Consider the following 17,178-nt stretch of genomic DNA (forward strand, 5'->3'; position numbering starts at 1 on the left):
CACACACACACATGAGAGCCGCCGTGCAGCACTGGGGACCACGGTCGTACGCCACACGGAGAGACAGCACCGCGCGCGACGGAGGACCGCCGAAACACTGCCCCGCGCAAACGCATCGGACAAGCGGCCGAAGATGCGCCGCAAATCGCCGGCACACCGCACACGCCTCGTTCAGCCGTCTCCATGGCGTCTGGTCACAGTCTTCCTGCAGCGGGCGCCGTATCTGGCGGCCTCCGGTCCAGCCGCGCGTGTCCCCGCTCCCGGACGAGGTGGCCGGCCTCAGCCTGCAACGCGGCGCGCTCTGCCGGCCCTATCGCACGAACGCCAGCCGCCGTCTGCCCCGATGACATCACACGCACCGCGGTGCCGGCTGCGGTCTGCCGCCGCCCGTCCCCATTCGTCACGTGTGACGTCACCGCCCGTCTCTGATGACGTCACACACGCACCGTCTCGCTGTCGTGCCGTTCCGCCAGTGCAACACTGAACTCCGCGTCCGCCGCAAAAAAGTATGTGTCGTGTGGTGCACTCCTGTCACGATCCGTGCAGCGTCAACGAGGTGAAGGTGTACGCGGAACGCGATATGAGAGATCGTATATCGTTCCGTATCACGCTGAACATGTCAATAAAACCATGTATGTTTGCATGTTTCGACACATACTATCTGCATGTCACTTGTAAATTGAACCTTCTTCATTAAACATGCAAGTCAAGCCGCAAAAACCCATGAACTCAGTCATTCTTGCAATCGCAGTCACCTTAAACTCTTTCCAGACTGCTCCGTTCGTGGACGTACGACGAGGGAGGTTCAGCCTTTCTGTGACGTCAACTCACGGCATATCTGATCGGTCCCTTCCCTTATTGTCTTTGCAACGCTCTGCACGCCGCCGGGAGCACACTTCTGCGCGAGAGCAGCCCTGCCAGATCTGAAAGTACGCGACTTCGCAGAGCACATTCAATACAAGTCGTGACTACGCTACCCGGTTCACCTATTGTTTTAAGCATGCGAATGCAGCAGCCACAACTCACAAGCGACGTCCACTCTCTCACCGACTGCGGCGAGAAAACAAAACACGGCCGACGCTCGCCGCCACCCACGACTTCGCGGCTATAAGCCCCGCTGTTGACATATGAGCCAAAGCAGTGCGTGCGATCCGCAGAGACATCAGTATAGCTGAACTCAGCAGGAACACCGCGCTCCGAGGTCACGCCAGACAGCAGATGGTGTGGGCCGGGCCCTTCCGTCGGATCCCGTTACCCAGCACCTCCATAAAGACTGAGCACTGATTAGGTGCGGTATGCACAGCACCAGGAATCCAGCATCAGCCCGGCGCCAAGAGACACACCACCCGACGAAGCCTACACCGGACCGGTTCCGCGCAGATGTAGCAACGCTCAAGCCAGCTGATTGTGCGGCACGGGCTTGGACAGGTGTCCAACTGTGGAGCTGTTCAGACAGGCGGCTGCTTGTCATTTGCTCCCATGAAAACATCGCAGTGCATTCGAAACAGTGAGCAAAATGTGTGCGACAGGGCCTCACCACCGGTACGTCAGACAGTTTTGTTTACAGAGCTGCATCAAACCGTGGTCTACATCAACGGCGCATGGCAAGCACGTCAAGCATTAAATTGCTCATAGCGCTTGGGCGATAACGTTTATTGCACCGAACGTCCAGTTGAGCGCAGCACAACTGCCCAATCCGGCACACAGCAGCCCCGCCTCGTGTTAAAAGTTGGGGCTGTGTTGTCTTAGAATGAGCCCATTTCCACGCGACGCTGGTAGGCGTAGTGCGGAATTCTGCACCGTAAGGCGGACTTGCCCGATCCATCTCCACAGCAACCCGGAGCGCAGTGTGCTCTTCCAAGGTTAGGGGATAGGCGTAACGCGCAGCCCGTCCACCCAGCCCGCAGTCCGCAGAACGTGCAGTGCCGAGGCGGCACAGAGCAACCATGGGACCATTCAGACCAGCAGCTCACTTCGACCAGCTAAACCAACGGATCAGCCAGACCAACGAATCCGCCAGACCAACGGATCAGCCGTATCAACGGATCAGTCACACCAACGGATCAGCCAGACCAACGGATCTGTCAGACAACGGATCAGCCAGACCAACGGATCAGTCACACCAACGGATCGGCCAGACCAGCCAGCGCAGGGGCCGGCCTGGTGCGGCCCCGCGGCGCCACCCACCGGCGATGATGCTGTCCATCTGCTGCAGAGCTGTCTCCAGCATGCGACTGGCCTCCTCGTGGTGGTTGGTGTCGCCGCCGCGGGTCGCCATCAGGTTCGGTTTGTCGCCACGCCGTGACGCCCCACCGTACACCATCTGACCGCTCGGGCGCCGGCCGGTCGCGGCTCGCTCGACCTGGGGAGGGACGGCCGGAGTGAGGCGCACGCCGCTACCCGCTCCGCTCGGGCGCCGGCCGGTCACGGCTCGCTCGACCTGGGGAGGGACGGCCGGAGTGAGGCGTACGCCCCTACTCGCTGCACTCGGGCACCGGCCGGCCGCGGCTCGCTCGATCAAGGGAGGGACGGCCGGAGTGAGGCGCACTCCGCTGCCCGCTGTGCACCCACTGGTCTCCGCTCCGGTGGCCGACACACTGCGGAGCGACGACCACCGCTACCCACCAATCGCACACAATCTGCTACATTTCTTTGACGGACGACCGGAATTAATGAGAGGGGAACGGTAAAAAAGACCGGGCATTGCATGCAGCACAAAGCCAGGTGTGACTCACTGGTGATCCAGGCAAGAGTAACACACCACCGAAGCTGGGGCAGTGCCCGCGCAGATCGTCGAAAACGGGGTCTAAACCGTTCTTATGGTAATCATCTGTACCGTTCCACGACAAGGATTCACGTCACACAGGTCATTTACGGTCTTCGCGGGGCCCCGTCGGCGAAGTCCGCCTCACCACCGCACTGAGCGCCGCCGCCGCCGCCTGCTCCGCACCTCCACCCCGGTACACAAGGCGCCCCCCGCCGCCCGACACCGCGCCGCTCGGCCGGCCCGACTGTGGCGCGCCGCGCGCCGCCGTGCGCGGCCCGCTTCCGGCCGCCACCCGTCTCCAGATGCGGCGCACCCGGTCCCAATCGGCGCACCCCACACGTGCCGCTGCCGCCGCCACACGCGGAGACGGTGCGGGCGCGCACAGCTGCCGCCGCGCGCGTCGATACTGGCTCGAGTGGAGGCGATGCGGGTCGGTGGGGTCGCGCAGCGCGGGCGGCGCCGGCGGGGATCCGGGCGCCCATCCGCGCCGCAGCACCGGTCAGCGGCGGCGCTGGCGGGGATCAAAGAACACACCCGCGCCGCTGATGCCTGGGGAAGGGGGGGGGGGGCACCGTTGTCTGTCTGGTGTTTTGAGCACGGAGCTGCTCGGCTCGTCAGACGCCGCCACCGCGGAGGGGAGGTCGTTCAGCGACGGCGGCGACTGCCCGCGTGAATGCCAGTGTGATTACCAGTAATGAGGTGTGCGGTTCAGGCGTGCGCAAGTGCAGAAGTTCGGCGCCGGTGCGAAACAGACTGACATGCTACGGAGCAAGTCGGATGCAGTTTATGGAAGGCAATCAGTCAGAAGTGATGTCTGCTGGAAACCCGACGTCAGCAATGCGTGCTGGTTTGTCAGGACTCGGTGTCTGCCGCGCCAACACCAGAGAGCATCGAAGCTTTCATTCTTGATCGCGTTTGACCCAGTCACAGAGAGAACTGGACGTGTAAGGACAGGGTCAAGTTCAACGAACAGTTGACACGGCCGCTCCGGTGTTTAAATATTCCTCCATTTCCGACCTCAGTCCGAGGTCAGCTATTCAAAGCGCAAGCCCTGAATGCCTCGGCATCGAACACGTCCTCAGCCGGTCAGCTTTGCACGTGGTCGGCGCGGTAAGCCGGCGATCGGTGCACCCCGGTGCCGGGGCGCGCTGCCTGCCGCGGCAGCACCGCTCAGTATCGGCCGCGCAGGCTGAAGCCCGGCAACCTCGTCCGTCCGAGCCTTGCCCCGTCCGGGTCTGGGTCAGGTCATGGCCCACGGCACGGGGTCAGGTCATGGCCCACGGCCCGCAGTCAGGTCACGGCCCGGCGTCAGGTCACGGCCCACGGCCCGGAGTCAAGTCACGGCCCACAGCCCGGCGTCAGGTCACGGCCCACAGCCCGACGTCAGGTCACGGTCCACGGCACGGAGTCAGGTCACGGCCCAGAGCTCGGCGTCAGGTCACGGCCCACGGCCCGGAGTCAGGTCCCGGCCCACGGAACGGAGTCAGGTCACGGCCCACGGCCCGGCGTCAGGTCACGGCCCGGCGTCAGGTCACGGCCCACGGCCCGGCGGGTCAGGTCACGGCCCGGCGTCAGGTCACGGCCCACGGCCCGGAGTCAAGTCACGGCAGCCAGAGTCGGCGTCAGGTCACGGCCCACGGAACGGAGTCAGGTCACAACCCACGGCACAGCGTCAGGTCACGGCCCACGGCACGGCGTCAGGTCACGGCCCGCAGCCCGACGTCAGGTCACGGCCCACGACCCGGCGTCAGGTCACGGCCCGCAGCCCGACGTCAGGTCACGGCCCGGGCCCGCGTCAGTCAGGTCACGGCCCACGACCCGGAGTCAGGTCACGGCCCACGGCCCGGCGTCAGGTCACGGCCCACAGCCCGGCGTCAGGTCTTGGCCCACGGCCCCGGGTCAGGTCACGACCCACGGCCCCGGCGCAGACACTAGCGACACGTCGGCAGCCGCCGGCAGCAAAAGCGTGACGCGGGTTGCACCTCCCAGCACCCCGGGACGCACGCCGAACGCCCCGGCACCCCCGCACGGTCAACAGCACCTCTCGGCGCCGATCGCCGACCGCACCCGCGCCCTGCCGGGGGATGCGTGCCTGCGTACAGAGCAATGCACTCGGAGACGCTCGTGCGGTGTGTGCCGTCCGGCGGGGTGACGACCGGCCAGTCCGCGCCGGCAGCGGCGGTGGGCACCTCTGCCCCGGAGGTGCCGGGGCCGTGCAGACAGCCTCGAGGCGCCGGTGACGTGGCAGAGGTCTGTCACGACAGCAGGCTGGGGACGGCTGATTGCCGCCAGCCGAACGCGGCGCCGGCGAGAGCCAGTGGTGGCAGTCCGCTCAGCGGACCGGGGGCATCACGCGAGATCCAGCCGGGGTGCCGGTGGGGGTCAGCTCTGGTCCAGCCGGGGCATCGGTGATGGACCAGCTCTGGTCCAGCCGGGGTCCGGTGATGGACCAACTCTGGTCCAGCCGAGGTGCCGGTGGGAGCCAGTTCTGGTCCAGCCGGGGTGCCGGTGGGGGCCAGCTCTGGTCCAGCCGGGGCGCCGGTGATGGACCAGCTCTGGTCCAGCCGGGGTGCTGGTGGGGGCCAGCTCTGGTCCAGCCGGGGTCCGGTGATGGACCAGCTCTGGTCCAGCCGGAGTGCCGGTGATGGACCAGCTCTGGTCCAGCCGGAGTGCCGGTGATGGACCAGCTCTGGTCCAGCCGGGGTGCCGGTGGGGGCCAGCTCTGATCAGCCGGGGTGCCGGTGGGGGCCAGCTCTGGTCCAGCCGGGGTGCTGGTGGGGGCCAGCTCTGATCCAGCCGGGGTGCCGGTGATGGGCCAGCTCTGGTCCAGCCGGGGTGCCGGTGATGGACCAGCTCTGGTCCAGCGGGAGTGCCGGTGATGGACCAGCTCTGGTCCAGCCGGGGTGCTGGTGGGGGCCAGCTCTGATCCAGCCGGGGTGCCAGTGGGGGCCAGCTCAGGTCCAGCCGGGGTGCTGGTGGGGGCCAGCTCTGATCCAGCCGGGGTGCCGGTGATGGGCCGGTTCTGGTCCAAAGCCGGCCGTAAACAGTGCGCCGCTCGGATGGGACATGACAAACACCTGGCGGTGACAGATGGTCGCGGCCCGTGATAAGCGGTCGGTCGTGCCGGAATGAAGCCCCGACTATACACATACGTGACGCACGGCCGCCGGCCCGTAGAGTAGCTGCAGCGGCGCTCCAGCCCGGGGGCCGTCCAGGCCGAGACCCCGCGCAACAGGTCCGGCTTACGAGCGTCCCCGCAGTCAAAATGGAGTGACGCTCTCGAAGTTTTCAGTTCCTGTTACCTCGTCACTTTGCCACATGATGGTGAAACAAATCTTTCAAAACGTTCAAACCAGTGGGCAATAAATGTCATATGGTGGCGGCCGGCAGGACCACAGTTGCCTCTTGGCTAATGAAATCAAGTAGCTGGCCAAAAATTGAATTACAGCATTGTCTGCTGAACTAAACAGGAAATCATCCTGCGTCCACATTTTATCCGTTTACATGAATGTTTAACGACAAAAAAATCCCGACGCTAAAACATATTCCAAGGCGATACTTATGCTTGCGCAGGCAAATCCTGGATCGGCTGACACAAATATATGCATTTTAGTCAAACATATGGCTAGAATAATTATTCTCCCATCGAGGGGCTAGTAGGTATTTTGATGTTTTTCCTTCACCAAGATGACCTTAACTGTCACGACAATGTGGGCAAGGGAACGACCCTGAGCCCTAGTTCTAGTAAGCTCAGATGACCGTTCTTTACGGACTAAAGGAAGCTCTGTGCCCATATCTACTTTTCCTCGTCACGACATTGGGGCCTCACCGCGCACTCAGCTGATGAGGCCATGTCCCGTCGCCTGCCTCTCGTCCTCAAAGGAAAGTGCAGGCACTGCGAGGAACCAAATCGCGCACTTTTGGTTCCCCAGACGAGAAGTTTAACCACCGCAGTGCCAGTATTCGGTACCTCTCGTCTCCCTTGGATGCCATAATGTACTCCTGAATGCATAAGTTTGCAGCGCAATTCAGCTGTGTGACTCCAGCCTCTGTCAGCATTTTGACATGTGCGAGTGAGGAACTTCTGCAGCATTTAGGGTCCCAGTAAAAATGGCCTCAAATGCCATCTTTGCAGCTGGACAAGAACAATGCAGACCTTACTACCGTTCTACGGACCAGGGGTGCCCTCTGTAATTCAGATACTATGCTCCAGCCAGAAGCCTAAAAAGCAATTCACATGATGGAGGCCTACAGAATGCTTAACCATGGACTGTTCTTGGTAATCTGATTGGCGATGGACCCTATGTGGCTTAATGTTTTTCATTCCAAATTTAGGCACATGAATTACTTACTTGAGTTGGAGCATCAAAATGCTGATGTCCTCACTCAGCACAGCTTCTTGCATGGATATTAGCCTTATCACTAAGTGACTCTATAGGATAATTAATTTGACCTCCCCTGCTAGTCAGCTAATAAAGGAAGTCTGGCACAAAGGCTTGGGGACCAAATTTGTTTTCCCCAAAACTCCTCAGAATGCTGTGCCAAATTTTTGCATGATCACCCAGAACCACATACAAAACTCAGGGCAAAGGTATTGGCATGCTCGCCTCTACTACATCACTTGCAACAGTACTAACTGAGACTTGGCAATTAGTCTGACAGTACTCTTTGTGCTTTACCAATCAATAGCTTCTTGTAAGTTAAATACACCACTAGTCCTCAGATCATCAAGCAGTCAATCAATCAGAATCATTTCAGAGTAAGGCATCTGGGTGGCTGCAAGGCCTCTAACCATCAGTTTTGATAGACTAAAGGCTATCATCAAGGAGAAAATCTTAGATGTGCTGCTGTATATAAAGGTATAGGAATAATTCTACAGGGCTACATGCAGGCCCTACATATAGCCCTGTATGCAGGCATGCAGGCCCCATATGCAATCTCAAAGATCTTCTTCAAATATTTGAGGAACCTTTGACAAGCTCTAGGGTTCCTTTCAATGTTTTGCAGAACTACCCCTATGCCATGGTCTCCCTTGTATACTTATGGACCACTGCCACCCTCAGCATAGGTGGAGACCTGATCGTCAGTTTCAGCAGTGAGTGTTGTTGACTATAACTATATGGCTCTTTACATCTATTTATGTGGTGTAAGGTACTGAGAGCTTTGTTATCAAATGAATGTCTAGGAAGAGGGGCAGAATGCAGCTGTATTTTATCATTCATGGAAATAAGCACTAACCATTTTCCATCTGGCATTACAAAACAGAAGATTTTTAAAGCCATGTTTGGCATATGATGCAATGGAAGTTCACTCAATGGGACTGGTCATTATGATTTCCATCAAGGATGTGGTTACTCCATGTACCAATATGATATTTGAGTTATCTGATTTGCATGGTAGAAGATATGATGGAAAATCAGGTGTTTTCTTAATCCAGAAGCTAAAACATAACTGACATGGAATGAAACAAAGATGGCATCACATGGAACTAAAACAAACCTCATAACATCATACAACTAATTCCTAAGTAGCTTCAATACTGCAACAAATAATTTTACTATAAATGTTTCTGTGATATATCACACCCCAAAATTAAATTACTTAAATTCTTAGCCATAAAGGGGCCATTTTGGGGCTCCAAGTAGATATCTGCTTGGCAATGCCATCTTCTTGTTGACCACATGACTTGTGTGCTGTAAATCTGAGCTCTCAGAATTAGGTGCTCAGTTACCACCAATTTGAGTACACAGAGAACCATAATTCAAGGATGCTATGATGTTGCAAAGATAATGTCAAACAAGAATCATCAACAAGATTATCATACAAATATTACTTAAAATCCAACCTAAACCAAAATCAATTTGGTTTAGCCTGTTTGATGCATGTGGGTGTGTGGTTCAGTACATGCATGCTGTGTATGCATCCCAATCTGCAAACTATAACAGATTTCAATGAGATTTAGTTGGGGAAGAGGTGAGACACAGCTTTTATTTAGGAAAGCTAACCAAATTTTGAGGCAAATATTACTTAATTGGAATATTGAGAACATACAGATGCATTCCCTGACACACAAAACAGATAGAATCACAAAGACATGCTGATAAATTATAGTTTGTAAAGTCAACAAACATTTCCACAGATGGAGCAGCTTACCACCCTACTTGGGAGAAAGTTATATTTGCCCCAAACATCCTGTCAGCATGCTAGCTACCATTTGCAGACTGGTAGGCACATGCCACATTGGATTGGTGTCCCCTGGGTTGAATTGATCACAACAGTGATCATCACAGTCAGCATGCCGGTCCATTTTGACAAAGGTTTAACAGCAGCTGAGAGGTTTTAGAAAAATTTTACAACTTAGGTTTGACGTGTTACCTTTTACCTTCTCAAGATAGGGTGAAAATCAAGCATTACAATTTTAGGTGCATGGGAATGGGAGATGAATTTTTGAGCATGTGTTGTAAAAATATGTCAAACTCCGAACAGGTGCACTATGCGAGTCCCACATCTAGTATATAGTTCAACACACACATGATCAGTTACATTTTAGCGGGAAAAGACACTAGTTCAGGAATCACAATACGCCGTGTGCAAACAGCTACCACAGTATACCCCATACCTTTCTTAGGCTTTAGATCGGGCTGCTTCAGCATGCAGTTAAGAAACTCATTCCATTCACCCGCACAAGAATTTGAACAACGTATGTTTGGACCACAAAGGCCAAATATGGGCGTCACGCCACAGGCGTACCGGGCTTTGGATCTTTTGGCGCAGATAATTATCTGCGCCATATTAAAAGCAAGAGCGCAAAAAGCGTGTTTTGTGTACTCTCATCAGCTGATTGAAATGCATAACGTCTTTCAGCATTAGGCACTCCTTTAAAGATAGGTTTAAGCTCTCATTCTATTTTTCTCAGCATCACGACTACTCGAAACTTTTCTGAATACAACACGTTATTGAATGAAAGCATGTCGGTTGTCCAATGATAGTTAACACGGAATGTTCATCATTTAGCAGTGGCCAGTAATAAGCCATTAAGTTACATTACGTATTTTGGGCCTGTTTCCATCCTTTTCCCCCTGGTTATACCCTGGTTACGCTCGGCGAAAGGTCGTTTTTCTCCTGGCTACGCAACGCCATGTTAAAACGTAGTCAAAAGGTAACGTTCGTTTGAGCCTAAGTGGGTTTAGTGGATCACTAGTGGGAGGGGGTGCGCGGAGCCATGCTCCCTTCGGCTCCGAAGGGGCCCATAGGCTCAGAACTCCGAAAGGTCCATAGCCGGCCGAAGAACACCACTTTATGAACACAAACTCAACAAAATCGGTCGCGGATTGGGCCTCTAGGCGACCAACAAAAGTCGCAAACGAAAACGAAGGGCCCACAGGTAAACAAAAATAATTCGTCACCAATGTAGGGAGAGTGATGGTTGCGATATTTTATGGTTATTGCTGTCCAGATGTCTTACGCTGTTCCCGTGGACCTTATACATTCACTTGGAGGGTTAAGGCCTTGTTGTCCTTAATTCATCTGCATTAACTCGGGGGCACGTGCGCTGTTGTCGGGCCCCATCCTGCTAGCGTGCCGGGGCACTTTTATCGGTCAGGTGCCTTGCACGGATTCTTTTCATTCGCCCGAAAGATTCTTTATGCCATAGCCGGGAACCTTTTGCCAGGGAATATGCCGGGAATTCTCGGTTGCTGCAAGACCCTTCACGTTGGTCTCTGTTAACCTACTGAATCCAACACACTCGCGATACGCTCATAGGCCCTCTACATTGGTATAGAACCCTTTCGTTTCCTGTCCCTTGCTTAGGGCCCTCCGCCCTCGTCGAGGCTCCATCTGCGAACCTGCTTGGGCACACTCGATCGTCCAGGGGCGGTTCACATTGCGTCTTAGGTGCTTCTTATTTGAACAGAGGGTCACACGCTTTTGTCGGGTTCCCCATCTAGTACGCTGCTCGGGCACACTCTGTCATTCTGGGGCCCCTCTACACCGGGTCTTGGGTATTTCATATTTGAATGGAGGGCCCTAGGCTCCTGTCGGTGTCCCTTCTGTTAACATCCTCGGGCACACTCGATGGTTTCTGGCCCTCTACATTGTGTCTTGGGTACTTCTTATTTGAATGGAGTGTTCTGTGCTCTTGTTGGGTCCATATGGAAGGCAGTTCGGGCCAGTGGCAGATCCAGAAGGGGGCACGGGCCATGCCCCCCCCCCCCCCCGTGCCCAGGATGGGCCCATAGGCCACGAATGGGTCTATCACCGGCCGAACAGACGCAGTTTTCTGACACAAAACACAACACAATTGGACGTTTTTGGCCTCCAGACGACCAAGAATAATCGCAAGCGAAAGTGAGAAGCCCGTGGTAATTCCTTGCTGATTGAGAGGGCAGTGATTAGGGGAGATTTTGAGGCGCATTGCTCTGTCCAAAGGCCGCACGCTGTTGTCAGGGCCTCTACATGTCCACTTGCCGGGCTAGTCCGATCGTTGAGGAGCCTACCACGCTGCCCTTGACCTTTGTTTGCATTTTCTCTAGGCTGCTATTGGGACACTATCTGTAAACATGCCTGCGCGCTCTTGATCGCTGGCCATATTTTTCCCGAAATACTTAGCCCCAAAATGACAGGCTCTACCATGATCTGGGGGAAATGAGTAGGCTCCATATGTGGGCCTGCATGGGCATGGGCCTAGTTGTTTAGAGCTGCACACCGTAAGATGGGTTTCCGTTTACAAAAGGGGATACATCAGATCTTAAAATATAATGGCCGGAATGCAAAACTTTGTTGGGGGGAATACCAAACTCTAGGGGGCCCGCAATGCTGCGTGTCTCCCCCTTGGCGGAATCCTGAACCCGCCACTGAATGGACTAGAGGTGAAAAACTAAAACGGTCGCATTACGTGTCATTAGAGGAAACTAACGTTATCGACTGGGATGCTGTGTTTTATCTTGTTTTTATCTAGCACGATTTGCAACCACGCACGAACTTACCGCAACCGAGGTACGTTCTCCAACTCGCTCACCCCCACTCACCGTTGGGGGGCAAAATGCCATGCTCATTCGCTGGCCTGCCGCCACCTACGAACTGGCATTAAAGTCGCGAGTGTGTACCCGCTGTTGTTTGACAGGGGCGTACGCACCTTTAGACCCCGGGTCACGTGCCCCGCCATGCAGACACAAGGTAAAAAGTATGCATCAGTATGTGCGTTACCAAATGTTAACAGTTAAAAATTCCGGGAAGGCATTTAGCATAAGAAGATCGAGATATGCAACGTTTTACGACACGCAAGGAATTGTGCGCGCCTGCAGCATGCTAGAGACGGTTTCCAGTGAAACTTATAGGTGCCTCCCACTATTACGAAATTTTGCGCACGCTCCTGTTGCTTGATGCTTTCTGTGCGGCGCATATTCAACCACGTCACCGGCCATCTGTAGCCGATGGCTAAACCGGACGAAACGATTCAGCTGAGGTAGTCGCATGCTATCGCACGCAATATGTGAGTTAGCCTATGTAGTTCGTGCGGTAGTCGATTTTCGAGCAAGCGACTAACCATTAAGGGCGCGTTCGGCCGGCAGATAATCTCGGAAAATTATCCGGAATGTTTGAGAATTTTCCGGAATGGCGTTCGGCATTGCTGACACGGGAACTTATCCCAGATAATTTTCCGTAGAGAGGGAGAATCCCAGAGAATTTTCAGAGCATGGTCAAGACGGAGAATCTGTTTTCGCTATGCAGAGCTATGAGTGTTGGCTGTGGACGGCGCACGGGAAACTAACCTGGGGGATAATTTTCGGACAGGCCGCGCGCAAATGGAGAATCTCCGCGGATGATAATCGGAGAAATAATTATTCGTTGAATAATTTTCCCGCAACCGAACGTGTCCTATATGTGGGCTGGTCCACTTCAAGTAAAAAGAATGCATACAAGTTGCCTTAAGTTCACACAATGAACATCGTGCAATGCTGGCCTTCCAGTCCACATCACACATTCTGTGAGTTATAGAGTTCCCTAGTCTATATTATACATTCTCCAACACCTGTTCGTCTATCATGCACAAATACAGCTACGGCCCGGTGCCAGCTAGCCGGCACTTGAAATTTGGATTCGGTGTGTGGCTTGGCAAGCAGGATAGCATTACCGCATTATCTGGGAGTGGATGCGACCGGTGGTGCCCCGTCGGCGCATGCAAACACACCCCATTGGTCTAAACCGGCGAAACACACAATTCACAACAAGCAAAAAAAAGCGCACTGAAACGCGTGTCACAGCCCAGTTCAGAGCCCGGCAATGAGGAGGTAGTGGAACGTTTCGACGCATTTCGAGTGGGAAAGAAATGAGCAATCGTACAGTCTCAGTCGTACAATCGTACAGTCCCATTGATGTTTACGGCCATACACTCGTGCACAAACAGGAGATTCGACGGTTTGGGAGTTTTTTTCAGGGTTTTCGGACCTCGGTGACCCCAGCAGATAGAGACGTGAAACCGACTGCACCGTCCAGGTGCATGCACCGCTTACAAATCTAGCCAGCTGAATACCATCAGACCCATAGAGACGCCAGCCATCCACCGAGAAACAGCCAACGTCACGTTTTCTGAAATAAAATCGACCACAAGCTATCGACTACACAGAGCATACTGGTCCAATGAAACTGACATAAACGTAAGGTCCGGTTCACGTTAGGTAATCTCCACCCAAACTATTTGCGTATTTTATGATTCGTTGGTCGCAATTACCCAAAATGTTTGTAGATGTAAACACGTCATTTTCGTGGGTGCACAATGCCCCTCTCATCTGACGATCTGCCAATGACAACACATTAACACAGCAACTGTCCGAGCTTGCACTGGCGGTCCTAGGTAATATTGGTATGCTCAAGCGTCCGCAACGGATAGTTATATGCGTAACTAGGCTTTTGTGAGCCAGGGACAATAGCAACGCGGAACCGAAATATTCGACAGAGACAAGAACGTATGACTGTGTTGGCCCACATGCGATTGCAATGCAGCTAGTCACGCATCGTCGGCCACAATACGTGAATTGGCTAATCTGGTAAGCCCCGTAGTGGGCCTACAGGATTTTGAGCGAGGGGGGTTGTAATAGGGTGAACAAGACGAATGGAAGTAGCGCGAAAGTCGTCAATACTAAAAGTTGCTAGAGCACACGATGAAAACCGGTTAATAACTCGCCAACGAGAGTAAGCTTGGCACGGAAAAGGAATGAGTGCATTTCTGCTCGAAAAAAACGGACAGTCGCTCAGGAAAAGAACGGATGAACGTGCGCGTGTGCTCGTGCGCAAACAGCAGATTCGGCGACTTTGGGGCCGTCGAATTGATGACATTGAGTAAACAACGTAAAGCTGAATGCATTGTGCAAGTGTCTGCACCGCGCGTAAATCACGGAGCCAGCCCAACACTGTTACACCCACGGTGATGCCAGCAATCGAAAGGGAAGCGACAAATGTAGTTGTTTTAATACTATTTCGGACGCAACGCACTAACGCCTAAATCAAGCCAGCGACTGGCCGGATATTAATACGTATATCAAACCCAGTGCATAGTTACCAGATGGGCAGCCAAAATATGCGCATATTTCATAATGACTTGATCGCATCCGTCCCAAACTGTCCGTCACGGCAAAACTAGCCGCCCATAGGTGCAAAATATCGCTCTCATTTGCCATTGTCTCTGAAGCCTGTCGAGTTCGTACTGGCGGTAAGCCTCGTGGCTTTGTTCAGGCGCTCGGCAGCCGAGGAGCCCGGCTAAACGGAACGGAGCCAAGCCGGCTGATGCAGTATGCAGTTGCGCTGGCGCTCAATCCTGTCCCTGTTTGCAGCGTGCCATGCGCTTGCCGAACGCAATAGTTGGATTTGCTATGTCTCTCTCATATGCGCGCGGCGGATATTTGCACGCGTGAAGGGACACTCGGCCGCTTGCGCCGTAGAGGCACGGGAGAAAAATAATTCCACTCAGCCAAGATTGTGTAGTTGTATTGACAAACATATCCATTCTAGTGTGCGCCTGGTTGCATGCTGTCGGGCGTAGTACATCAAGCAGCTAAAGCAGCACGCGCCGTAATGTACTTTAAAAATTTCGAGCAAGAAGACTGGAACTGAAATGTTTCGGTCAGCTTCCAATTACAATGAGTGCAGACAGGCCGCATCAAGTTCAGGAAAAATGCAGCTGAAATAACAAAAAACAAAACAAGACAAAACAAAAACAGAACTTCATGACATGCACACAATGAAGTACTGCCAAATTAAACGATGCCTGGTTATGCGCCAGCCGTGTTTGACGTTCGCAAGTGACATTAACCCTGCGCTGTATTGGCAACCGTCGATTCTTCCACTGTCAACCGTCGATTCTTCCACTGTCAACCGTCGATTGTCAGATTCAGCTGACTCAGATTGGCCGTTGTGTCAGGTTCCCGCCTCAAACAATGCATGAGCTTTGCTTAAATCATATTGCATACTGCATATTGCGTGCGACCCAATCGAGGTAAACTTGAACAATTGCAAAGTCACAACTATATCGAGAGAATGTAAAAAGCACTCCTTGTCGCCGAAGTGCGACCTCGTTACCAGATGTCTCTAATCACGCCGTCGAGTCACGCATGTAACGTTGTTGTTCACCCAACTGTGGGCACGGCAATTTGCAGATGGAAACGATATGTCCATATTTTTTATGTGCACTCATTGCGGGATCCGACGCGCACATGCTGAAAACACACCATTGCGAAAATGAGATCAGAGAAATTAAAGGAATCGCGCATGGAGCGAAGCATGTTGGACTGTCTTATGTTACACGCTTGGTAGTGTCATTTTTCGTCACCGCGTTGCACCGAGCGTTGCGCCCAGGTGCCTCTGTGAGCTGCAGGCTTTGGCCCTAGTATTAAGCGTAAATTGGGGAACTGATGCCTTCTTCATACAGCAGAGTCCCACTTACGCATCGCAAAGTTCCGTCCTTTGATGTCGTGTTTTCAAAACAGGCACCTGATTTCGCATCTGCGTCAGCGGGGCACCAAAATAAATAATGCTCTTGAAAGAGCATCAATAACCTGTCTGCTCCATCATGCGGCATCGCACGCAACGTTCAGAAAAAGGCGCATCGCTCAGTGCTGATCCTCTTACATCAGTTCCTTATATCTTACATCTTACATTATATCTTACATGAGACCCTCTTAATCAGGTCATCTACAGTTTACCGACGCCTATGTACGTCTGTGCGTGCGTACATTTGCGTAGTTAATGCAGATCGTGTGACCACTTCATGGCTTCAGAGTCACACGATTGACACCATTCGGCATTGTCGCTGCTGCTGCCGCGCATCAGTAGCGGCGGTCGGCGAGGCTGTGCCAGGGTAGGGAGATCAGAGCTGAGTTCCCGCGCCTCGGAGGTGAAGCGCGGCCGCTGTGGCTGCGTTCACCAGGCGGCGGAGCGACTCGACATCGCCTGCTACCAGGCGGCAGAGCGACTCGACATCACCTGCTACCAGGCGGCAGAGCGACTCGACATCACCAGCTTCGCCAACACACGGCCAGGAGCAGGATCGCGCAGTGCTGGCCCCATCCCGTGACGAGAGCCGCAAGGTGGCGTTAACTGTATCCACCGGACAAGAACACGCTCGGCAGGCCTCCTCAGAGCGACATCGTGGAGCGCATTGCCGCGCACCGAGTCGGCAGGACTTGGTCCGGGCAGAGGCGTGTGCGCACCCTCACCGACGGGGCGTTCGCCGAGCGCACCCCACACAGCTTCTTCCGGTCAGCGGGGCCGCCCGTGCGGGACCGTCCGGGCAGGGCCGCCGCCGCCACTCACAGGTCCGATGCTATTGTGTGCAGATGGCCGGCGACGGCCCATGACGCAAACCATCCGATGCATGCGCCTCGCCGAACGGCAAAATGCACCAATGGGGCGTCGAATAGATCGGATTGTTTGGGGCTGCCTACTCACGTGGCACTGCACATGAGAAGGCGTCACTCTGCACCAGCTTTCGGTATTCACACACGCCGTATTCCACGTCCTAAAAATTGTTCTACAAAACGCGTTTACCAGTTGTCAGTATATGTATTGCATAGTCTCGCGCCCACCATACGATGGAGCATGCACAAACTTTCCAGCGTCCCCACATTTTCAGAAACTTCACTGGCGGAGTACAGTCTAATACAGTTGGGGTTGACTGTCGCATAAGCGTAGTATGGAGTTGGATCAGCTTCCGAACAGTGCCAAAACAGCCGGTGCTGCTTAAAAAACCCATTTGACACTTTCCGGCCTCCGATTTGCCTACTGCCAATATGAATACGTGACATGTCATACGAGGGTGACATATTTTAATAACGAACACACACCGTCCACAATTTGACGTTCATGACAAGCCCAAGCAAACATGAACAGTTTCAAGCTCGCGGTTGTAGCCTAAG

The 17,178-nt window shown here is 54.1% G+C and overlaps 1 protein-coding gene across 2 annotated transcripts in view; it reads right to left on the reverse strand.

Annotated features, from left to right (window-relative positions):
* LOC119091817 (liprin-beta-1) overlaps positions 1–9,497 on the reverse strand; it is a 105,552-nt gene extending 96,055 nt beyond the window's left edge. For both annotated transcript variants that reach the window (XM_037214705.1, XM_037214706.1), the window contains exon 1: positions 9,387–9,497. The gene's annotated coding sequence lies outside the window, so the exon portion shown is untranslated. The remainder of the gene's footprint in view (positions 1–9,386) is intronic.
* Between the last annotated feature and the right edge of the window lie 7,681 nt (positions 9,498–17,178).

The sequence above is a fragment of the Pollicipes pollicipes genome, unplaced genomic scaffold, assembly GCF_011947565.3.
Source record: "Pollicipes pollicipes isolate AB1234 unplaced genomic scaffold, Ppol_2.1 Scaffold_3447;HRSCAF=4054_pilon_pilon_pilon, whole genome shotgun sequence".
Taxonomy (NCBI): Eukaryota; Metazoa; Arthropoda; class Thecostraca; order Pollicipedomorpha; family Pollicipedidae; genus Pollicipes; species Pollicipes pollicipes.